Source organism: Haliaeetus albicilla, chromosome 14 (genome assembly GCF_947461875.1).
Source record: "Haliaeetus albicilla chromosome 14, bHalAlb1.1, whole genome shotgun sequence".
NCBI classification, from domain to species: Eukaryota; Metazoa; Chordata; class Aves; order Accipitriformes; family Accipitridae; genus Haliaeetus; species Haliaeetus albicilla.
The window spans coordinates 12,381,602-12,407,865 of NC_091496.1; positions in this window are offsets into that span (position 1 = coordinate 12,381,602).

Consider the following 26,264-nt stretch of genomic DNA (forward strand, 5'->3'; position numbering starts at 1 on the left):
CCTCTGCTGGAGCCAAATTGCTCTGTGTTAGAAGAAAGCCAATCACTTTTGAACTGTATAATTTTAACACAGCAAAATCTGACCCTGCAAGTGTAAAACTGCACATGGCAATTATTCGGTTCTGCAGGAAATGAACTCACTGTGTATTTAACGTTTCTGTCCAACAGCAATTAGGTTACTTTTATAGCTGAATGTGTAGCTCCTAATGCAGCAAAACCACTGCCTGTAACAGCCATAGCTTACAACTTCAGCTGCAGGAGTACAGGCTCTTTCTGGCAACACAGTCATTAGCTCTTTTGCAGTTGACTGCAAAGGCAGCCCACGCTCTGCGGTAGCTCAGCTTACTGGGCCAAAGCTCTGCGAACAGGAATTTGTTGCATGAATATTCTGTCCCCAAACCCTGCTTTTCATTTTGAATCACAGCCAGCCTTCCTCAGTCCCCATGTTTAGCAGGTGAAGGCATGAAACAGACGTTCAGCACTGAAAATCAAGCAGTCCAGGCAGCAACATCTCTTCCTTGAACTATTCCTTTTTCAAGGCTGATACGTGCAATAAGAAAACGTGGTCGATAAACGCAACTGCAAAGTATATCTATGGGCTAGTACGAATTATTCAAGCAAGTCTCATTGGCCCCGGCCACAAAACGTAATACCCTCAAAAGCATCTCCCCTTCTGTCTTCTGAATGTCTCCGTGATCTTCTACACTGTGTGAGGGTCTGCTGCACCTCCTGACATGTTGCGGGATGACCCAGCAAAGCAGTTGTGTGAAATCGAAGTAGAATTAAACAAGGTTTAATTTCTTGACTGCTGAAAGCGATCATTGCCAATGAGCCTGGCCACAGGCTTTCACTATGATGGAAGAGCTATTCACAGCACAGTACGTCAAAGAGAATAATCTCTTGCAGTATTCCTGTATGATTCTCTTCTAGTGCACAATAGTCTGCTGTAGAGGTTTTTCAAAGGGTACGTTTCCACTGATGTCCCCAAATCCTGGGATCTCAGGTATCCCTTCCACCACCCGCTTTCCTTTAGACCTCGCCCAGGACAGGGACAGCAGGAGCTCCTGTTACCCCCCCGGGGGGAGCCTGTAGTGTACCTGCAGCTGCCGCCTTCACACCTGGTCAGGTAGGACCGCCCCAGTGAAGCAATTTGCTTGGTCTATATCAGCCATTTATTTCCTCCACTGCCCCACTCTCTGCCATTCCATTTTATAGCTGCTGTGTCATACCTTTCCCATATGAAGCCTTTTCTAATAAACCAGCAAAGCTAAACTTTAAATGGAAAAATATATAAAGCTTATATAATAATTCTCCTTAATCAGCATCTGCTGATGAGTTTTATGTTTTATGACACTTTCTCACTTTATATTTACTTACCATATCTATAAAAATGGCAATAAATCCCATAAATGTTCAGCACATAGATGAGAGTTGCTGTGAATTCCAAGATGCAGCTCCTGATTATATAGCACACAGAACGATGAAGAACGCGTAAGTAACTCACTGGAAAATGGGAGCCATACTTGGGCACATATTTTTTGTTCTTTGTATCGGTGATATGCAAAGGCAATTATGTTTATTGGTGCTTTATCAAGCACTCTGGCAGGAAGATGCAGAGACATTGCAGGAGACATGCTTCATTTCCTTGCCAGTACCTGACTTTCAAGACATTTCAGACACAGAAAGAACCTAAAAAATATTCTCTTTGCTTTTCCCTGTGCCCCATTATAGTACTAGATCTCTGAAAATAATGGATTTTATAGTTCAGTGGCTCAACCTGGGGAGAAAAGAAATAGTTTAGGTTGATATCATTATTTTTGGTAAGACTTCATAGAATTTTGAGGTCATAAACCTGTAACTTTTTATCCTTAAAAAAATTTACATCTGTATTGAAAAGAAAGCAAAGTTTTGAAAGAAACTGGGGGGGGGGGGGGGGGGGAATATCCAAACTGTAAACTTCAATATATACTCAACTTTGTTCTGAATTAGTCTTGGACTTCTGAAGTCCATGCCAATTCAGCCAAGTGTATCTGTGCATGACAGTGGTTCAGTATGCAGGACATCAGCATTGCAGCCAGAGGCTGCCAGGACATACCCTTCCTTTTGTGGTCTTTCCAATTGCTGCTGTCCCTGCCATCTGTCCATCACTGTGGCCACTCTGCTCTGCTTCCAGAGGAGCATTAGCAGCAGTGACCAAAATCATAAGCAGGGCTTGGATACACTTGTCTCTTCTGTGTTTCTGCCTATAGCTCTGAGCTTGAGTGGAGGCTGGGAAGATAACACAGAATAATAATTGTGGTCTAATGTGTAATTCTTACTGTGTTTTTCAATAGCATCTCCTTGTAGACACACCATGAGAGGCACACAGGTGCACATCCGTAGTTTTGTTTAGCCTTCAGAATGTAATATTTGATTAACTTTTTATTGGTTTTTCATAACTTATTCCACCTGATACTTTATGACTTGCATGGATTTAATGTAAATTTAACATGTCTGAAGACCACTAAGGAAAAAAATTGCTAGAAGAGCTACCACTTCTTGATTGGTATCTGTAAAGTTGCATTGGTTACAGACTTTTTAATTGGAAGACAGTTCTTGCTATTATTCATGACCATTCATGCAGAATTGCCTCTCTAAATTCCTTAGTTAACTGAACAGAGAAAGTACAAAGAATTAGGTTTTAAGAGTTTAAATGATGAGCTGTTAATTGACATACCACAGCCAGGCTCACAAAATTAATTAATATATCAATCAGCCACCTAGTCATCGTTACTCAAATTACCATTGGGAGTTTTGTTTCTGTTCTAAATATGAAGATATTATTGGGCTTATGAGTCTGCTTAAATGTGTAAATGCAAACACATTTCTAATTTTTTGTCAAAGATACAGACAACTAACACCACACCATGGGGAACACTGGCCATATTGTTTTAAGAATTGACATAGCCTGTGCAAATACAGAAAAATTTCTAACTGGCACATTCAGAGAGTCTCATATTAAAGAAATATAAAGGCCAATGATGGATAACAGACGAGGATGTTAAAATATATAAGGTCTATTACCAAAAGACATCAATTAATCACTACGTAGAAATTCAGTGAATAGATCATATTATCCTGAACTCAGTTTCTATCAATATAACCATTAGTCTTGATTTGCATTGGATGCTGGAAATGGCAGGTCGATAAAGCAGAAACCTGTGGGATGCTTTTGCAAATATTATAGAAACAAATATGCTGATTAGCATTTCATCACAGTAGCCTGCCAGGAAACCTTCTTGTAGACATAAGCTAAATATGCTCCCACCATCCAAAATGACCTATGCTTATCCAAGCTAGTCCCCACTTCTTCATAATTTTTGTATTAGCACTGAACTGCTGCAGCCACTGAACAGGACTCTGAGGTACCAGACAACGCAAATGCAGGTAACGGGAGTTGTTCTTGAGAGCTCACGATTTACTCCTCCATCTCCTGCGAAGGCATGCCCTGCTTTGGCAGGGGAAGAGGAGCAGCCTCCCTCCTTAGCCAAATCTCTTCTGACAACGAGGACTTGACTTCTCCCATTTATCATGTCTGTAATTTGGGTTTCCATTGCTGACAGTGGACAATATGCCTAGACACCCTAGGCAACACGCAGGCCTTGGGAAAGCAGACGTGTCGGGGCGCCCTTGCCCCTGGTACGTTCTGCGAGTGTGAAATGGGGGGGACGGAGAGGTGGAGGCCAAATGTGGCCCGAGGACCCTCCTACGGGTTCCAGCATCCCAGCGGCTGGGATGATGCCCGTGTGCGGTGCAGGGCTGTGAGGTTTGCAGCCCCACCTCTAGCCCTACTCCAAGCCACCTTGCTTTCAATAGTTGGCCGCATCAGCCTCAGGGGTTTGTTGTTGTTTTCAGTTTTTTTAACTGTGGTCGCTGAACCCCAGAATATCTATGAACAGTTACTAAGGGGTTTACAAAAAGTCGCTATGAAGAGCAGCACTACTGTCCATGGGTTTCACCCTTGAGGGTCCACAGCCCCACTGGAAAATTGGCAAGGCTCTGCAGGCCGGAGAAACCCTCCGTCCTCGGGCTGACAGGGTCTCCTCCTCCAGACCCGCTGCCCTCCCTCCTGGCTCTCCCTGTCCGCAGGGACTGACGGAACACCTTGAGCCCACCCTGTGCCTTATCCAGAAGTGTCTTTGGCAATGATGCCTGTACGTTTTAGGTGACAAACAACTGATAAAGCAGGCCACTAGCTCTCGGTTAATTTACTGGCAGAACAGATTTAGATCCCAGTAACTGAAAACGACTTGTACATTACAGCCTATCCAGGGATGTAGATGGTTATGAGGTATCCAGGATCAATAGCAATTCACAGAGGATGGTATCCAGGACCTGCTGTTAGGAGTTTCATTTCTGGCTTTAATGAAACCTGCATTCTACATTTGGTCAACAAGATTTCTTGCAGCAATAAACCGCACTTCTACAGTGTGCCTCTGCTGTGGGAGCAATAATGCACTAAGCTCCACAGCTTGCTCCTTCATAGAAGTCCCAGGCTATTAAAGTAACTATCTCTACCTACCAGCTGTACAAGTAATTGTTCAGTAGTTATTTAATAACTGTTAAATATAACTACTGTAAATATATATATTGATATAAATATTCCATAAATGAAATGCTAATATTATTAAATATTAAGCAATTTTAAGAGTGTCTCAGGAACTTAATTGGTCTGGATAAAAAAATGATTCTTTTTCTCTATAGCATAGGACATGAACAAATGTTCAGCGCTCTCATATTCGCAAATTCAACTGGTTTCAGTGAACTTTAAAAATCCAGCTTGCTGTATCACACTACACTCACATCTTATTGCTTGTGCTTAGGTATAAATGCAGGTATAAAATTTGTTATTGATTTTATTAGGAAAGTGTGAAGTCCTATAACAAGCTAGCAGAGAACTTGATACATTATGTTGAATGACATCTCCATTACCTTATCCTTTCTGTTGGTCTTTAATAGTGCAAATGCTCATGAGGTGGCTTGACATGCAAGTAACAGAAGTGCATTCAGATCATACATACAGAAACAACAAACATATTCCCTGATGTGTTTGTCAGGCTGCTCACTCTATGGCCACCAGCGTAAATGGATAGGAAAACCCCCAAATCAGCAGGAAATCAGGCAAAGAGCTTGCAGGGCTACCAGGACATGCAAAAATTATCAATTCCAGATCAAGGCATCACGTGGTAAAGCCACAAGCTCACACACCTTCCCTAGTGTCTTCACAATCGAAGTGCTGTGATTGCACCCATCATTAGCAGGAAACTGTGCAAGATTAGAGAGTATTCAGAGTAAAGCAGCAAAATTACTCTAGCAGCTGAAAGGTTAAATTATAACATAAAGGTTTAAAGTTAAAAACATGTGTAGTTTGAGTTAAAAAAATGTGTTGGCAGTAATGTGTAAAATTAATTGGCTTATAAAAAACAATTATGTTGAATATTTATTTAGTGAGATGCACAAAACAGTAATTAAGAGTAATGGGCTACAAAGAGGAAAGATGATGTGTTGGACAGTTATCAGGATGTATGTCAAAGCATAATTCATTAGGTTGTGAAAAACACTAATGCTGAACATGGTAGAATATTAACATTTTCCAAATTAAAGGTATACTAGGCAAAGCACAAAAAGTAGTCTCAGGAAAAATCCAGCTGCTCTGACACCATTTTTTTTTGTTTTGCTGCAGCTGTATCAACTATCGCTCAGGAAAGCAATGAAATTACACAGGTACAAATAAGAGTGATACCACCTGCTAGTTCTACAGCTAGAAAAGACATAATGCAATTATGACTGCAGACAGTTCTTATACCCTTATAGCTAGATTTAATCCAGAAGTGCTTATATATTTGGGCTTAAAATATTGGCCCTCTGACCCAAGTTATCAACCACTCTTCAGTTCCCACATGAATTGCCTGTGTTGGACTGCCATTTGAAAATCAGTCACAGCCCTGCCAATGACAGTTAATGATGGTGCTCCGTGGAAATGTCTTGTAACAGCGATGCAGTCATGCTTCGGAGAGTTAGGATGAGCTCAGGCACCTGCGCTGTGCCACCCAGCCATAATCGAGGCGAACTGAGCCAGCGTAAGCAATCACAGATCAATAAGAGCTAAGCAGAAGAAAAAAAAACCCACTGTGATCTTCTTAGCTTCTCTGCCAGTGTAAGCTTTTTGCCAGCAATGAATCAAAAGGAGACGACAATATTTTTTCTGCACCAAATAATGCATTCAGCAGAAACGCTGCTTTGAATACTTCAGTAGAGAAGTTCTATTTAAATGATGGAAAATGAAAAATGTTAAAAGGAAATGTCATGTATGAATTTTTTTTTTTACATTTGTGAAATGGTTAACTTTTTTTTGAAACATCATTTTTCAATTTTAAATTTCCAACAATCACAGAAAAAAGGTTTGTGAGAAAGGTTACATAACCCATAAATGAAGCATTTCATCCTTTATTCTGAAGTTGAGCAAAACATTCTGATTTATCCCACAATGAATCCTCTATAATTTATGCAGCTTTAATTCTGAATCTTTGCCTCCAACTAGGATGTACAGAGTTTTGCTAACAGGACTTCTCCTGGTGTGCAGGCAAAAGCTGATTTTCTGTCTGGTAGATCAATCCCTTAAGAAGCTTTACCCTTTATCACCTTGGAAAGGGATCGGTGCCAAGCATAGGCCAAGCGTTTATTTTCCCTAAGTAATAAACTTGTGATTATGGCGATCGTACAAAACATGCTTTGTCTTTTTACAGTTACCAAGGGGAAAAGCAACACTGATTTATATTTTGTTAAACAATGATCTGACTGCTTTGTAAACAGAAATGTTCAGATGATCTGAACACACCTGGGGATATATTTATCACTGGACTTGTAGTATTTTACTATTTCCTGGTCTATTTTAAGTTATGAGCATATGCAGAATCTGGACTATGGTTTCAGTGGGAAAGTAAGCACAGCAGATTGATGAGAGGTTTGCAATTTTCTAGTCACTCCTTCAGCATTCTGTTGAGTCTAAATTGGCATCCGTAGGCTCCTGTCTGGAAGTGCTATTCAGAAATGAGTTACAGGGAACAGTTACAACAAATCTGTGATACTTAACGCTTTGTCTCTAAACAATTTTTTTTTTTTTTCTCAAATTCAGTATTGTTGGCTTTAGGAAGCCTAACATACAATGCAAGGTACTCTCTCACAGGCATTCAGAATTAGATAGAGAATGTCTAAGGGTTCCCACAAATACTGTTACTGATCTGCAGGTGGTTGTCTATTTATAGCATATAATACAATCGTTGAAGAATATAAGCTCACCGTTACATTGGAGGTGTTTTCATGGTGAAATTGTGTTTTAATTGAATTTCCATGTTAAATTGTTTTGGTATTTGTGTAAAGCACAAAGCAAACCAGCTGTTCTTTGGCATCTGCTAATAAAAATCTATGACTTAGAGTAAATAAAAAAAAGTAATCTGCCTACTCACTGCAAACTAAACACAGAGCAGTAGATTTAGGATGATGTATACAAGAATAAAATTCATCAGATACACTCCACATATAAGGGCTTGAATTAAATCCGCATTTTGAATGGACAAAATGATACACAGTGGCCAGCTCAGCACTATAGCAGGAATTTCCTTTTCTTTCTGGAATGAAGCATTAAAAAACCACTCTAAATCAGAGCAGCCATAAGGCTAAATGACCTGTGTTTTTGACCTACTGTATTCTCAGTCCTTGATAATAATGCAGGGAGTTAAAACAACAATATAGTTAGGAGAGGAGCACGCCTCATGCCTCAGCCTGCATGTATTGCCTTTCTGTCAACATCTCAGAGAAATGCCAGCATGTGCTTATTTTATCAGAGTGTGTGCATGCACGTGTGTGTTAGCAAATAATCTAGTAACAACAGATGTACTGTAATTACGACTGAGCTGATTAAACTTCCAGGAAGAAATTACTACTTTTTCTGTAATGGTTATTTCCATCACAATTCAAAACTCAGTACTGGATCCAGGAGCAGTCCTGCAATTTAATAGAAAAAGGATTGCATCCTTAAGTAGACAACATACTTTGCTAATTGCTGTTTAATGTTCTGCAGTTTAGAGGTCGCACGTGCTGCCATGGTATGAAGGCAACCTGTGGCACTGATGGTGATGAGGGCTGTAGAGTTGGGTACTCTTACTACACTTCAGAAGAAGCTGTATCCTCTGATGACTAATAGTAGTCCTACACTTGCCAGAGTGTTCCTGCTGCAGAATTCAGAAGTGTGGTTTGACAGCTCCAGCTAGAGATCTCTATTCTCTCTTTGCTTCTATGAAACTTCCCCATGAAAGCAAAATTTTCTCAGCATCAGTTTCTACCCAGACAGGTTCACAAAGAGGATCAGCAAGAGACCAGGCTGTACCTTCCTCAGGCCATGCCACAACATGTCGCATTTCAAAGGACCAAAGCAGAAGAGAATAAAACAGCACTGAAGTCAAGCGAGGACTGGCCTCTTCCTGAACCTCTTCAGCACATTCTCCAGTGGTACATCAAATGGGGCAGAAATCATTCGCAGGTTTTTATTTAAAAGTGAATGCAGTAGAAGTGGCTTCATACTTATAGAAGGTCTTCATCTACTGTGGACCTCAAAGCACTCCTGTGCTTCTCCTGAAGCCTCACTGCTCAGTGAAGAAACCTTTCTACGGACCACCCTTGCAATGAAAGGTTTTCAATTTGCCAGCCTTTTCCCGTAATATAACCAGTAGACAAAATTGACAGTCTTCTTTATAGTCCGCACACTTTTACAGCGTAATAATGGCTTATATCTACACAGTTGTATTTTGCTAGGAATTTTCACCAAAACTATAAGAAAAACTTCCTTCTGCTGGTAGTCTTAAAATATATGACATAAATTGGACCACTGAGCTGCAGGAATACAAGGAAAAGGAACTGCAGTATTTCTGTGCCGCTAAACTCATGGCAGAGTTCAGTCCTAGGGTGATGCTTGTCCTTTGCCCGGATTTTTGGATTCTTCCTTGAATTTTGTGAGTGCTAGAGGGAGTTAGGAGTGATGTGTACGGACAGAATGATCTTGTGCTTACAAATATTGCTTTCCAAAAAAACAGAGCTTATGAACTGTATTTCTGAAATATATTACATACCTTGAAGTTTTATGGATCCCCAATGTGCTTTATTTTAAGATTAGTAGGGCTCTTTCAGGCAGGGACAATAAGAATTGTGAAGAGAGTGCACTTTCTTTTGAGAGAATATAACTTTTTTTTTCTTGCTTGAAGTGACCAACCAGCAGGAGAAACATTTCAGAAGAAGCTTAGATGTTATTTTAATCAAGATTTATGAAATTATTTTCATTTCAAAAGGCTTGCATGAGATAGAACACAAAAGATGGGAGAAATAATAACCATTTTCCATTTAAATATCCACTTTTTCCCCTGAAGGGATTCCAGAGCACTTTACAAGCCATCAGACTTAGTACACCACAGGGACGACTTGTCTGGAATGCCACCTCCTCTGGGGTGGATTGGAGCAGGCATTTTCCTGCACGTAGTAGCAACGTATAATGCATTATCACAGAAACTGAGAAATAACTTCTCTGCCTAAAACGGGTTAAGAGAAGCTGTAGTGCAGCTGATGCCTCATCAGTCTATAAGCAGACTTAATGAGCTGTGGTTACACTGTCCTTGAGCCCAAGGACAGCGCTCCAGCCCAGATGTGTACCTACCTGCCGCAGTGAGGGTTGTTCCTTCGCCACAGTGCTTGGGGCCGTAAGGCTGTCTGTTCCCCTCAGCTTCTTCTGAGATGAGTTGTGACAGTTCCTATTACTGCAAGAAACCTCATATATAACCTCCACCTCCCTGTGTCTCAAACTCCCATCCCAAAAGTACTTCCCCGTGGCTACCCCTTTTTGTGTTCTATCTATATGGCTTGTAAAACCGAGGGGACAATTTTGAGCATAATGAGTTACCTCGCCACAGACCTGAATATCCTCCAAACACTCTCTAGCATGTAACTGTTTTGATTATGTTTCTAAAATGCTTCTTATTCCTATGGCTAAAGGGAGAGTTTCTTACTCGTAGCTTACATAGGAACCTCAAACCCCTTCAGTCTTTCTAATCTGGATACTTGCTGAAGAAGATGCTGTATCCTTTAGTTACACTATATTAAACCTCCTTCTGGTTAGATACACGGTCAGTGACAAGAATGTGCGCTGGGACACTGGTGTATTGGACAGCCCTGATTTCAGCAAGGCACCTCAATTCTCCTCTGCCTAAGGCTGGGACGCAGTGCCCTCTGCAAGGTAATGGGCTCCCACCAGTGGGTGGACAGATACTGAACTGCTTTCTCTGCCTATTAAGATCATAGTTAACAATTTTTCTTCCAGTGAAAGAGTCTGACATTTCCACATTTCTCCTAAGACCCAGTGGAGTACATCCATTTCTAAATTTATGAGGAAGAAGAAGTCGAAAACATTTCATTTTAGAAAATTCTACAATTCATCAGAATGCTTTATTTTGTTGGTGTCAAGTTGGTTCATGTTGTCACCGTAAATATAACATACAATGACACAGTTTAAAATCAATCTTTTAAAAATTTAAATAATTGAAGTTTCAGTGAAATTAAAACAATGTTGAAAAGAAAGCAAACTAAATATAGAATTGAAACAAAAATAAAGAAAATTAAATACTACCTAAAACTCTGTTGAAAATTCCACTGAAGTTAAGTGTTTTATCCAAAACCTCCCAGTGTTTTTGAAACAGCATTTTGCAGTAAAAAAACCCTTGTTCATCAGAGTTTTTCCTCACCATAGCTTCTCTTAGTTAGAACTCCAGATAGTAGGTGCTTTCTGCCACATCCCAGTACGGGTAAGAGACTTTTAATAGCTTCCAAAAGGAGCTTATTTTGAGGAGTTTTCTTCCAGATTAGCTCTGAGACACTTTGGGAATTATCATGAACAATGAGAAATTCAGAACTGATTAGGCAGCACAATTGAAATAAGACAAAAAGAGAATTACTTTTGCTTTTGAGAAACAGTACTTCCTTATTGTCTCTGCCTAAAAGTCCTGTATGATATTGATTTACATCTGTAGAGGTTTCTGACTGTCAAAATGAGCCTTTGGTGGAAAATGAGCAGCATCACTTGAATTCTGCAGCCTTTTTATGGAGTCAAACACTAAAAGTAATGCCACTGAGCAGGAACGTGTAAAGAATTGAAGACAGATCTGTCTGCCTGCACCTCAGGACACTGGGTATACACTACCCATAAAATGCGTGCAGGGTTTAATATGCTTAGGTTGTGTCCCTACTGCTAAATACATCCAACCCAAGGAGTTAACCATAGCCTTAAGCAAACTGGTGAAGAGTGGAAAATATTTTTGCTGATCAGGGCTAGCCCCTTTTCAGTAGGTTCAGGGGTAGCTTTGTCTAGGTAGTAACCTTGTTGCTTTGAGACATAATGGTTTAAATTTTTTTCTGCGAGGTTTTTTTTAAGTGAAATTCAGTTCAAAAATGGATTGAGTTGTGCTGCAGGCCACTTAACTGAATTTTTTATAGTCTGGAACTGAGGGTAGGCATTGCAAGTCCTGGCGTATGTAGGACTTACTTTCTATCACTAAAGACTGGTGAGGGTAGAGTGCAGCCCTGTAGGTGTGTGGTGGTCCCTGACATGGACTGCATCCAAGTTTTCTGTAGGTGGCTCTGATTGGTTTACTGTAAAAGAAATCCAAAAAGCAAACTAACATCCATACAATACAGACAGTAAGGGCACAGGATCCAGTGCCTGCAGTGAACTCAGGAACTAAATTATATGGTAGTGTAGACAAACCCTAAAAAGAAATTAATTACACAGTTAAGGGCACTTACCTGATACATGATCACCAGAATGGAAAGGAACTGCAATTATTGGCTGCTGACAAAGTTACCATGGAGTGCATTTTAGAAATCATTCATGTAGTTTTTATAATTTCCATAATAACATTCTTGTTCTTTCACACATAGACTCAGTGCTTATGAATGGATAAATGCTGCTTATTGAGAGTTTCTCAGGGAAATAATTTCTCATTCCAGAAACTCTGACAGTTGTGTTACTTAGGTTCAAGGGGATTGTTTGCTATTTGAACTAGTTCCCTATAATTGCTGTCATCTTATAGCAGAAGGCTTCCCGTTCTTCAACCAAATGCAGGATTTTTCCATTACACTAGTAACTGGGGATGATAGTCATTTATCTTTAGATACGTGAGAGTTAGGTGCCAGTGTGAGCAGTTCATCTAAAATACTCTCTATAACTAGTGGAGAAACTTGCTTGAACCAACCTCTATCTGTTGACTATAAAGGAAAATCAGAGCACTGATTTAGGCTGCATGCCTAAATTTTATGAAGCTAAGTGAAATGAATCATGATTTGATAGGATAATTCATGCTCTTGGGAAAAGTAACATAAACTTCTGTAAGTAGTTCTTTAAGTAAAAAGCTTAAGTAAATATATAGCCATGAGGATTTAAGGACAAAATGTAACTCTGATTACGAAAAGCATGACATTTCCCAATGTATAAACTAGTCTGATACAGTAGATTAACTAACTCCCTCTTATAAATGTAATACAGAAGCTTCAAAGTGTAACTTAATAATTTCCCCTAATGTATTAAGGATATTTTGGGACTGGAGATATGGCAAAATCATATATTCCCCCATAGTATTACCAAGGACACATCTACACAGCAAATAGCAAAACAGCTGTAATGATAAAGTAGAGCTTCTGTGGGAGTTTAGATATCTTCTTCCATGTTTTCAGAGAATGATTAAAAATAATTCTATTCTACTCCCTACTTTGTTGCTTATCTTAAACTGTAAGGATTTTTTTTTTCATATTGGGAATGTATTTAGCTGCCTTTGTACAGCACCTAACACATTGTGGAACCCAATGTAGTGCAAGCAGTAAACAATAACAATATTTTTTCTTAGTACAATGATAATTTTAAGACACTAACCTTTGTTTTCTTAAGCAATTAGAGAGTTACAGGCTGGTTTTTTTAATGGAGTGAGAAAATACTGAGGACAAGAGCAACATCACCATTACCTTCATTGGGGGCAGGTGATGTTTTTGTGACTGACTGCATTTTAAAATGCAATTCAATAAGAAATAATAAGCACTGCCTTAAGACACTTCTAGTTTAGCTAAGAAGGTCGATTATCTTCTAGGTTGCTATATCCTACTGAAAATTTACTCCCAATCAAATACAGCATTACCACTACATTTATTTTTTACTGTATTAATATGTTAAGATAATGTGGTTCCGTTCTTTTGGGCCACTTTACCTGTTCTTAAAACATTTGGGTATATCAGCAAACTGCTATGGTTACCATCAACTTTTTAAAGGGCTTCATTTGATATAGGGCACTAGCTCGTGTTTCAAGCATCCATAAACACACATGTATTTCAATCCAGATCAGCTAGACATGAAGTAAAATCCCTATCCCAGCTTGAGACACCCCTGTCTTACCTACAATTTTACAGAATGTATTGATGTGAAGGTTGCCTCCACTGTGTTATTTCTAGCCTTCACAGCATTACCTTGGACTGGTGTTGGCCTCAAGCTAGACAAAGGCCATGACCAAATTCAAGTACTATGATTTATTTACATGAGAGGCAAGGAATGTGACTTTTCAGTCAAAGCCATTCCCTACAGAGCTGCAGGATCTCATTTACTTGGAATGCAAAGACTTTTTCTTGTGAACTAAACTCCTCCAGATTTAGGGAATGCATTTAGCAGTCTGTAATACTGTAGCTCTGGTTTTATCACATATCTATGCTTCCTCCTGAAGAGTTAGATAACATATGTGGATTTTTATTAAGGTATAAGTCTATATGGCCTGATCCAAAACTCCTCAGCAAAATGCTTGTCTCTGCTTTGAAGCTAAAGGGACTGCTTCTAATCTCACTTAAACTTTTGGTATCATGAAGTTAGTCTTAATATGTACTCATACCTGTGATTACTCCCTCTCAGCTACCTGCTCGAAGACTGCAGACTCCTGCAAAAGTCCTGAATGCATCTTTGCATGAACCTTCAGTCACTCATTATATTTCTTCAAGGTAAGATTTCGCATAAAAGAAAAATTTCCTCTCTCACATATTTTCCAGTTCACTGTAATCACACCCATGCCAGTCTGGAGTAACAAAAGCTGTTTTCATTTCTGGAGTTAAATTTTTGCAATGGCATTAAAAAGAGACTTAAGTATGCTTTCACACAGAATAAGGGACAACTAAACCAGTGGCTTTGGTGTAAGATCAAAATTTGCCTTAAACCCCCCACCCTCCAATTAACTCTTTTTCCCCACACACTCATCCCTTCACCTCCTTCAGAAGCTTTAAAAGCAGGTTAGGACATATATGGGAGACAAGCCCAAAGTTTGGGGGTTTGGTTTTTGTTTTTTTTTTCTTTGGCAGCTGAAATGAAAGCTCTCAGGTGGAAAGGATATTGCTGGCTAAGTGAGACAAGGAACCAGAGACAAGTCACAGAACCATCTGTGGGTTCAGAAAAGCATGCTGAATGTATACCTTAAAATATCAGAGAGTTTACAGAAGTACAGAGTGTTGTCAAAGTATTTAGGATCAGATGTGAAAAGATCATTTAAGCACATCATAGTACTGAAGTATTATCAGATGCTTACAGTATATTGTTTTGAATCACACCCCTCCCTATGTTTCTGCAATGGATGGATGCAGCATTGGTTTGATGGGTTGCATAAATGTGGCTGTAGAGTGAATGTACTGACACGCAGCGAGCGTTCAGACATTTTGCTACAGAGCTGGGGATCCAAAGGCTTTAGGGATTATTATAAAAAGCAGAAGCGATATTTTTAAAGCCGAGATTGCCTCTGTGTCAGGAGGTTAAACAGTCTCAGCACACAGCCCACCCTGAGCTTCCATGAACAGCAGGTCCAGAGCTTATTTTTTTTCACTATTTTGCACTGGTTTTGGACAGTCTTCTCACAGGCTAAACCAGTGTCCTAGGGAGGTAAGTCCTGCAGAAGTGGGTCAGCAGGGATAGACAGCAGAGCACACCCCAGACCATACAGATGGGGTCAGGGTGCCTCTGCCTTAACTCTGCCTTCAGATAAATTCAGCCCTGAATCTGAATCACCTGTCTTGAGTCCAAATCTGAATGGAACATTATAAAGGAGAAACCAGAGCAAGACTTTTGCTTTCCATGCCCCTTTCCCAAGAAATAAACAGAGTGCTAGAGACTTATGTTGGTTATGCTGAAGAATCAGAGAGTTTAAGGTCCTAACTGAAAGGAAAGAGTGGTCACCACCTCAGCTGATATTACTCCCAGCAGTAAGAAAAAGCTTTATGCTTTCAGACCATGTCATGATCTTCACCTGACAGGCAGAGAGGTTCAGGGAGCAACTACTTAAAAAAAAAAAAAAAGGGGGGGGGAAAGGGGAAGAGGGAATCATTGCTTTTCTGTTGCTTATAATACAGAAGGACCATTCTGCTGCACCTAGCTCTATGAATGGTCTTATAATCAGGTTAGAAAAACACTTTTAGTAGGCTAGAGCACAGCTTTAACCTCCCCCACTGTTAACTGGACAACAACAGATGGAGCAGATGGAATAGTGTCAGAGGCTGCAGAAGCATGTTGTTGAAGAGTCCCCCAAGCAAGAAAATTCTGTCCAAGTGTAGTTTACATCTTGGGATTTCATTCAAGCTTAGCTGAACTTTTAAGACGTGTGGTCCATTCTGAACACTAAGAAAATATCAACAGGTTTGCAACAACTACTGCGCTGCTTCAGTGTGCAGCCAAAGCATTCCTACTGCTTTGGTGACAGACAATCCAGGCAGATGATTTATTTGCTTATTGCGATTTCTCACTGCAGATTTTAGCAACTCATTAAAAAAAAGCACATTCCTCATAATGCAGAATGTATTGAAATTTGCCATCTGCTTCACTCTAAGTACCTATAGGGTTTGGTTGACAAACTGCAGCCCATCACTTCTGGCATTGGCTAATCCACGGCCTGTTTTTGACTCCCCTTTTCCTGAATTTGGCATTGTTCTCTACAGGTTTGAAACAAAACCTCCACACACAATTGCTTTTAACCTTTTGTGCATCACTAGTGACAAGAATGTGCTTCTGGAGTGTGAAATTAGAATATTAACAAGAGTGTGGATCTTTTCTTCACACCACACAGAGGAGCAGGGACCCTGGCAGATGAATCCTCTACTCCAGAAATGTTGGCAATTGAGACAAAATACCATGAAGTGGGTGAGAAATATATATGCTGGGATGTAACTGTCTGTTGCACCCAGCCCAGCTGGCATACACTGCACTCTGCGCACCAGCTGGCGGGAGATCAGCATCTATCATAGAAACATTTGAGATGCCTATTAAGCTTTTGGCGTAGGCAACGGGGACTGTTATCATATCCCTCCTGCTCTATGGGATCCCTTTGCAGTTTCAATCCATTTCCTTGGAGAAAAACGTCCACGTGACAAAACTGTAGGTGCAGCAGCACCCAGAGGAAGTATCTGGGTAGAGTCCAAGGACAGAATGGCATCTCCAACTACTGTACTGCCACCAGACCTCCCACTCCATTTTGGTAAGCGTTCTGCTGGATTTCCAGACATCCAGCAGCCTGCCTGTCATGCCGCCTGTCCATAGCTCCCAGCCCCAGGGCCCCTCTGCATGGCCCTGTATCACACTCAAGCGCCAGCATCCCCTCACTGCCCACGGGATGGGGAACTGATTTGTGCTTGCTCAGTGCGTTCCCCAGAACACCAGGTTCCTTCCACGGTCCAGTGCTGGAAGACATGGAACAGCTACAGAAACCAGACACTTTTTCTTTTTTAATGTTGCCTTCCATGCTTATTTGATATATAATGGTGCTACAGTGCTGAGAGGCATATAATCCTTGAATTATTGTTGTCAATCAAGGGCAAACCATGCAGTAAATTCAACAGAGACACAAATGACAATTTTAAAGGAGAAGAGAACCAGGACTTTGCTGCCTACTCAGTACTTTTCCAGGAGACAAAGGACTTCATAGTCTTGTGCTGTCAGTCTTGCACCTTTTATAAGCACTAACTTAACTAAGAAATCTTAAAACACTAGAGAATGCTGATAAATATAGCAGCTATTTTATCTGCAGAAGAAGAGCATTGCATATTTCATGTAGCCTGTTTAATGATGTTTTATCTATATTAACAGCAGCTTCCAGGCAGCAACATTTCTTTTGTGTCTCTCTCCCTTTCTCTTCCTTTCTCTCACTCCAGAGGGCTAAAATGTTTATTGAGGGAAAAAGTGGTACAAAGAGAAGTACTTGGTTGTCATATGACATCACCTTATTTTAAACAACTCTTAATCCTATGGCTCATTAAGATTTTCTGCTACTCTAACATTTCTGAAAGAAAAAAAAAAATCAGATACCTTCACAACTGGATATTAAATGTTGTGTTGTACCAAAATTTTTTATGCTGAAACATTGCCCATTTAGCTCTTTTAAAAAACAATGTAAAACCTTTCACATCTAAGCAACAGAAAGGCATTACTCATGGTCTGAAGTGGTTGTAATAATCAGTGTAATGAGACAACAGTAGTTAGGTGGCTTTTGATCTTAAGTTTTTTTATTGATAGGGTGATATGCCCTTTCATTTTTCTCACAATATTTAAGTTGCTTTTCTGTTTTAACATAGCCAAATCTTTTAGGTATTCAGTTTTAAGATATGAACATCAACTGCATTTCACAAAACAGTACACAACTCCCTTTTAAAATTTTTTCTATGGTCCCATTCAATAAGAACATACCTTTAAAGCAATACTAATGCATTTTATACAGCTATGAAAACCCTTTCATTTAGAATTATCTTAAAAAATGGAGGTCTTTATTCTGAATGTTATCTAAATTAATAGTGTTTGAAAGTAATTATTACTAAAACCAGGATGTTCCTTACCTAGTAACCTCAATCTGTTTTCCTAGTGAAAACTGCCCTGTTCATAAAGGACACAATCACAACAGTGTGGTATTCTACCCTTGGCAAGCTATGAAAGATCAGGGAGTCAAGGACTACAGAGATGTGTATATCATACAGGCATCTTCCTGCTGGATTTGAGGTGCCCCAGTATCACTAGTGTGGGGAATTACATTGCTTCAGGCCATACCATGAGTTTCAGAACTTTTTTCAGATTAATTAATTTTAATTAAGTGAATTACAGTAAGTGTAAATGGAAATTCATCTACAACTCTGTGACAATGCAAATGATTATGCAAAGAAATCTATGAGGGCTTCATTGTCATGTAACACATGACATACACAAAAGTTTATATTCAAATAAAACTTGTCTGTAGTAGGAAATTTTGTTGCTTTAAAAGTTGTGATACACATAAGGAGAAATTCTATTACACCTGTATACAAGGATTTATACAGGTGCGTGCCTTCCAGTTTGTAATGTGAAATATGTTAAATTAGTGGAAGATCCAACACATTTACTAGCAGGCCTATAGCAGTAAAAATAACATACATGGATTAATAGATCATACATGAACTGACATAGCTTTATGGCTTTCACCCTGTAAGCCAGGCCCAAAATGCTGCTTGTATCTGATGATCTTCATATCAGCAAATCAAAAGGAGGGCTTCTTCATTAATTTTCAATGGATTCCATAAGTACCATTCATTAAATATATATGTACTGAAGAAAAAAAAGAAAACCACCACAAAAACAGTGGGAATTTTCTTGCATAGTGTTTTAGGGTAATGTTTTAGAATATCATGTTCCAGTCACCGCTTTGCACTATGTCACACCTACTTATGCCATTTATGACATGCTACACTACACAACCGTAATGCAAAGTGACTTATCTAGTGTAACACAAAGTGAGGCATTAGCAAATGTATAAATAGCTTTGGGAGGGAATCAGATTTAGCAAGGAAATTTTGATTATATCAGACAGTTCAGATTTTCATAGACTTTTAGTCAGTTTGCAACAGTAGTCTATATGTTTGCATTATTCAGTGCAATTTAATATGAAATACAAGATGAAAAATGTAAAGAGACATTCTGGTAAAACTCTGTACCAGAATATGCTAAAGAAACATGGGAGCTGTATTATGGCTATTACATATCAAATTCAAAGAACAAAAAAGACGAAATATTTAGACACTTATGTCATTTAACAGATCATGGCTCAATCCTGAAAATACTTAAGCCTATGAATAATTTAACATATTAACAGTCAAGATAACATACGTTAGTTATTCTGTTGATGCTGAGGAAACTAAGAAGGTATGTGCATTGAAGTGTGTGTGGACAATGCATAATTAGTCTCTTAGGCTTTTTATTGTCTAACATCTTTTCCCCTTTACTTTGCAAAAAAGTACTTTTAGTAATTAGGAAAATAATTTTAAAGTATGGAAATATATGAAAAGATGCTAAATTAGGTAAGAATTATTGTACAGGAATATAGTTTGGCTCAATCAAATGAATATTCATAATTACATGCTTACTTTGCTTCCATTTTTTATTTGTAACAAGTAATAATCAGAAAATTAAAGAAAGCTTCTTCTCCACATTCCTAGAATAAATGATTGTAAAAAATTGTGCACTGAAAGTTTTACTCAATATGTTCTCTTCAAAAAATATGCATTGTTGACAAAAAGAGTAAAACTTCCCATGAAAAATACTATAGAAAAATAGCTAAATTTAAGCAGAATAAAACCTCGATGAAGATTTCCATTACAATAAGGTAAATATAGAAATACTTTATCTTATTAGTTATGAAATAATTGGAAACTGTCTAGAAAACATATACATAAGGATACAATGTTAATATAAGCAACCTTTACATTGCTGCCCTGTGATTTAAGACTTTTTTGTTGTGCTACACTAGTACTTTCTTTACATAGTTTTGGATGAAAAATACCTAATATTTTTAGAGCTCTTCCTTGATTACTCCAATATGCTTTATAGGAAAACATAAATTCTATCAGTAAATGTATGGGAAGCCAGCAAGTCCTATTCAGATCTGAATTCTGAAATATTTTTAATTTATGTAACATGGCAGTGGTATTTCCATCTACTGAAAATTACACATATATTTCTGCAATGAACCACGCAAGAGTGACTCACAACAGTTAAGAAGTGTTAGAACGTGCATTTAGCACGATTCAGGCATTGTAATTTTTTAGGTACATTATATTTCAAACAGGGGAACATTTCTGCACTCATTAGCAGAGCTTGCTTTTTGCAACAGGATTGCACACATGTAAGTTCCAACATAGACTGGAATATAGATTAACACTGGAGCACAGATTAGCAATAATAGGATAAGAAAAAAAAAATAGGTTTAAATATTCTTTGTATGCAGAAATATTTCAGGTTTGGCAGTATGTTTGTGGTTTAGCAAACAGGAATTAACTCCCGAAACCCCAACAACCCTCTTGGAAACAGGGGATTAGCTTTATTACAGCAGAGTATTTTATCTGATATCAACAGTTAGTACATATGCAATACAGTGGTGAATCAGACTGCATAAAAGTAAAGCACAGCTTTTTTGTAATGAAAAATTAATGATAAATTAATTTTAATATATTCTAATGCTTTTTCCTTTTTTAGGTTCATGGGATTAGTTGACTGTCTCTGGCATATATAACACAGTTGAGATATATGATACAATCACTCATTTCCAAAGAGTAAGAATAACTGAGTTGATTAGCAGATGTGTGAAACAGCTTTCCCACTGATGAAAATTTTCAAGATGCTAGAAAATAATTATTGCAAAAAGGGATGAAAAATAAAAATTGCATACATTTGTATTCACCAAACCCTCAAGGAGAATTGACTGCAGAGCAGTTAAAACATTAGATTGGTTTCTAAATATTTAAGTTTTGATAATTTTGATTTTTTTAACTCCACCACATAGAAAAGAAATCTACCTTTCAAATCTTAAAATGGGAAATTTTGTCATCTTTGAAATATTGCTGAAATAATTAGTACTGTAAAATGTTGAGAGCAAAATGCATTGTGGCTTAAACCTGTAAACTTAAATTTGTAAAAGTTTCAGTTTTGACAAATAAATACCACTGAAAAAATCAAACCAATGAACAAAACAAAACCTTTGCAACACTTCTGATCGATTCTGTTAATCTATTCCTTTCTGGTGGAGAATTTTTTTCATACTCAGACTCCTGCCACATTCTTCCACACTGCAGAATGTTTCTAAGTAAAGCCATTCTTTGATGTAATGGGGAAAACAAATTTTCTTAGGAAGTTCCTTAAATATATTTTTCCAGTCATTCAGGCTGACAAATTATTCTCTTAGGAAAAATGTTGTTATTCTTTCAGGCTTTTGAGGGCAGAACTGAAGAGTTCCTGCTTGCTACAGTCAACTGTAAACACTACAAACCTCATCCTGTAGCAGCTAGATCCCATTTTATCTGTAGGACATGAGATACCTTCTATACCATCATTTCATACTATCAGTTTTTAATTACAGATCCCATGCATTTCAAACAGGGACATTTAATCCCCAGGAAGCAGCTCTGGGTGATCCTGTTATGGCAAGATAAACACTGAAGATTAACCAGAAACTCCACCATTTCCCAAGTCCATCCCCCGCCCAGTTCTAACGAGCTGCATCAGAAGGAAATAAAATTTAAATGCATAACCCAGTTTTGCCTAAAAAGGACACTTTCTATTTATTTCCTTGAAATTTCAAATTACATAGGCAAAAAAAGTGATAGACCCCCAGAATCCCTGAAATAAGAGTTAAGTAAGCAGGTGCAGATCTTGTCTTGGATTCATCTGATACCAACTTGGAGCCATTCCTCTTTATTTCAAGCAATGATCTGAGAGACCCACACTAGGAAAGAAGTTGTCTAATTTTCCACTTCTTGGGAGAGTAAAAGACACTTCCAGAGGGTCGTTCAGATTTCAGGTGTCCTTTGAAGAGCATAGATGACAACATGACAAGAACAGTGCCAATCAAAGTCGGGTAGAACAAAACCTGCTTCCTATGATATGATTCAGTGTCGAGGGTCACCAGTGGGATGGTGACAACAATAAAGACTTTTCTTCTAGCTCTGAAGATGAGGCAGCAGTAGCCAGAAAGAACAAAATGTTAGGGGCTGATTCATTTAAAACCACCAAAAATGTGAGGAAAAAAAAATGTGGCATAATTCACACAGGAATAGTAATGTATTGTTTTGCTGACACATTTTTTTAGTTCAGTCTGAAGGAGGGGGGTAATTAAGTGTCCTCATTGTTTGTGCTAATGGAGAGAGGGAACTGATTCGATTATGGCTGTGTGTTTCTGTCAGAGGCAGAGGCATGAAGCCAGCAGGAAAATTATAAAACCCAAACAACAAATCTGAAAAGCTATGATACTACTTTATAGGCATTTCTGGCATGGAAAGAGTGAAGAGAGCATCCTTGGCACTGCCTGGAAAGAGCCTAAGAACCACATGGAAGGGAGAGGCTTCTTGGTTGTGTTCCTGCTATGTTGGCAGAAAAAGGGTTTTCTCTGGAATTTCTGTATCAGACAGGGTTGCATTCAAAAGCAGCTACTTCTGATCATCATTCTTTCATCCTTGATGAAATAATCCCTGAGACCCTGGATTCTGTTAGAATTGCAGTCAAAGAGGTAAAGTTTCTTCCTATTCATGTGTGTACAATTACACAGACTTTCATATATTTTATATTGTATTGAAATTGCTACATTTTAACCTTAATATATTTTAATCTGTAATTTAAGAAATGCAACAAAAATTGGATTACTGAATCATTTCCTCTGTAAAATTTAAACCCCTTTTACTGTTACTTTTTAAAGCACAGTGAGGCCCAGGGCACTGTACTGTAACTTTTAGATTTCTTTAACACATTCAAATGGGAATTGGAAACACTTTCATAGCTATGCATGCTATTAAACACTAACCTAATATTACAGCTGAGTATACAAGCAGAAACAGTAGAGAGAATAAATTCTGATGTGCTTTGTTTTGAAGAGGATGAGAGTAAGAAACAATTTGTTGTTTAGGCAGACACTTCATATTTTTAAAGTGGATTTGCTCACAGTTATTTATTTAAATGTCTTAACAGTAATCCCATTTCCCTATTTCCACAATGACACTATTTTACTTAGTGTTTCTTTAAAATAGTCTAAAGTAAACAGATCCACAGACACAAATATATGCAGCAACATCTGGTTAGTTATTGCCCTTCTTTGATCTGCTACAGCTAATAGGGCAAGATGAATGATTTTTTAAGCAGTCTGGTAAAATTACACTGGCAAAAGCATCAGATGCTATATTAAGGTGAGTACTGAGGAAAATTATGCTAAAACTCAACAAATGTAGTTCAGCAGTCATACAAATTTGATGTAGAGCTCTGCCTTTAAAGCTAAAAGCATGTTATGTTTCTGATTTTGAAACATACTAGAATAGTACAAGACTCATTTTATTTCCTGTCTCAACATATTCCCTTGAAATGGTAAAATGACTTTTGTCAAATGTCCAAAACTTAGGACACCTATACCTTTGTTTGCTAAGAGGCTGAAAAGGTAGTGCAGGTCACAAAATGAGCTGCTTATTCCCCATGAAATCTTTGACTATTTAGGGAAAACACAACCCCATTCTCCCCCAAATCTCCCAAAAGACCACTTCAAACTGGAAATACACCAAGATGCTTGATAACAGGCACAGCTCAAACTTAAGTGCTGCACTGCTTAACTATTCCCTTGTGGGAATTCCCCAGCAAATGCAGCCCATCTGATGTTGCCTGATGCTGCCAAATGAGAAGCTTGCCGTGGACAACTGCCACATGCCACTGCAGACAAATGCTACTCCTCTGTGGCTTGGCTCCATGCTTATGGTGGCATTCATATAGCATGATTAATATTACTGACTACAAATCCAGTGATTTAGTCTAGGGAAGGCTGAAAAGTACAAAGCTCTGTACCAGTTCACTGGTGCGGCTGACCGAAACCAATCCCTGGCAGAACGAACCCTCCCTCATGCTGGAAGCATTGTGGTGGTGCTGTTGCACTTTGCTGGAAAAGCTCTGATTTCCCACTAAATGAGAATGCTTTACAAGGCATTTCTCATTCATGGTAACAGTAGGGGAGAAATCAATAGCACATTCACAGCTGATCCCCAGCAGCTCTTATTCTTCTTATTCTAAAAAAAAAAAAAAAAAAAAAAGGAAAAGAAAAGAAAAGTGCTGAGGAGTTCCTCAGTCTGGATAACTTCATTATCTGACACTAGTCCCAATTACAGAAGGTTTAAAAGGTGAACAGAGCCCAGTCTCCCAAGCCACAGAAATTCTGTATGCCAGTTTATGTCAGGGATGGTGAACACCTCACATCATTGCACTTTTAAGCCACATCTACCTTGAGGAAGTTGTATACTGTTATCTTAGTAACAGTACTTGGTTAATACTGCTAGTCAACTGATGGGAGGGTAGGGTAAACCTTAGGCTCTGCCCCAATGTTAAGCTTGTGAGTGGCTGTATGTAGACACCGCAAATTGTCGTGTCTATACTAGGATGTGAATTTCTGTTGGCTAACACATATTGTCTTGGTAAGAACAGGACTTATTCTCCCTTCCTGTTTCCCAGTTACTGCTGTTTTCCCATTATGGCGATTCTCTCTTATAGCCCATCTTCATCTTTAGGCATTCTGGAGCACATTACTATAAACCCCACCACTTCTTCCAAGCACCACTGCAAGTGAAATGTTACCACCTTTCTGTTCTGTACAAAAATTGACTTCTAACTAATTATAAGCGTGTCCTCATCTGTGTGGGGTTTATTTTTCTTTTTGAACAAAGCAAATATAGGTGAGTGCTCACCTCAGACAATGATTCATAGTTTTCTCTGCTTTCAGAGATAGACAGATGTGAACTGCTACAGCAGAGGGATTGTGCTATAATTCTTCTCTTTTATACAATTTGATCCCAGAGTACAATGTACTGCTATTCTTTATATCTATTGCAGCACCTAGAAATCCCAATTGATTATGAACTTTTGTTCTACAGGGTGTTTTACAGCCCCCTAGTAAGAGATCCAAGTCCTCTGAAGCTGAAAATCTTAATGGTCAAGGGAAAGCTGTATCCCCAATTTATAAAAGAAGAACTAAGTTACAGAGCACCTAAATGAATTCCTAATATCACCCTCAAGGACCACGATAGGCAGGAAGCTGTAAACTTGGTTTCTTAATCAAGAAACTTCTTTGACTTTGTAAGAAAAGTCATCTTGTGTGGTCTGACAACTTGAGAAGTCTGGATTTAGAGAATTTCCAGCTGAGGAAATTTCAGCTGAGAATTTCCGAGTGTGAGAAATGAGATTTGTTCCCTTACAGTGGCAAAATATGTAGTTCATGCATACAGGGACGTGTGATGTACCTTCTCTCATTTTTACCTGGCATAAAGCCATTTGTGCCGTAGACACAAAGCAAGAAGCTGAGAAGACTTGAAAAGAATTCCAAGAACTGTGATACAGGAAGAAAAAGGGTGGCAACAGGGTAGTGAATAGAGAGACCCACAGAACATGGCACAAGATGCACCGGTGTAGCCTCCAGGAGTGAATGTGCCTGGGTAGACCCAGTACCAGCTAGCAGCATACCCTGTGCCCCAATGGAAAAAGAGGAAGTTGTGTTCTTGCAGCTATGGGACAGGGGGGGGTTCTTCTCAGCGCAAGAACAGAGTTGGAATCGTGAAGGCAGCAGGGTGGACGCTGCATTTGGCAATGAAAAGAATTGTCTCGTCTAAATTTAGTTTGGTTTTTTGGTGGGTTTTTTTTAGGAATGAACAAAGTCTGTGCTTAAGCCCATTATAGGAAATTCTTTTAAACAGAAATTGCTAAAGAAGGAAATTCAGTTATAGAAAATCTTGGAAATGGTTTGATCTCTGATACTTTCTATCTCAAGTAAAAAGGAGTTGAAAAAGTAATTTTATTTATGCATGGTGACTCAACAGAGTGGTCGTTTGTGCATGCTGTCTGGAGGACAGACTCCTCCTCTCAGCTGCTCAGGAGAAACCAAGCCTGGTGGCACAAGAGCCTCGGGAGGCAGCGCTGCCGCTCCCCCGCAGGCGGAAGGCTGGGGCTGTGCCGCAGGGAGCTGGGCTGCCCCTTACCACTGCTGGCCACGGCTGGAGGGGCATAAGCCTCCAGACGGGTGTTGTTGGGTGGAGCAGAGTCCTCCAGAGGAGGGGTACGAGCACCAAGGAGAGACCAAGGCTTGGATGGAGCAGAGTCCT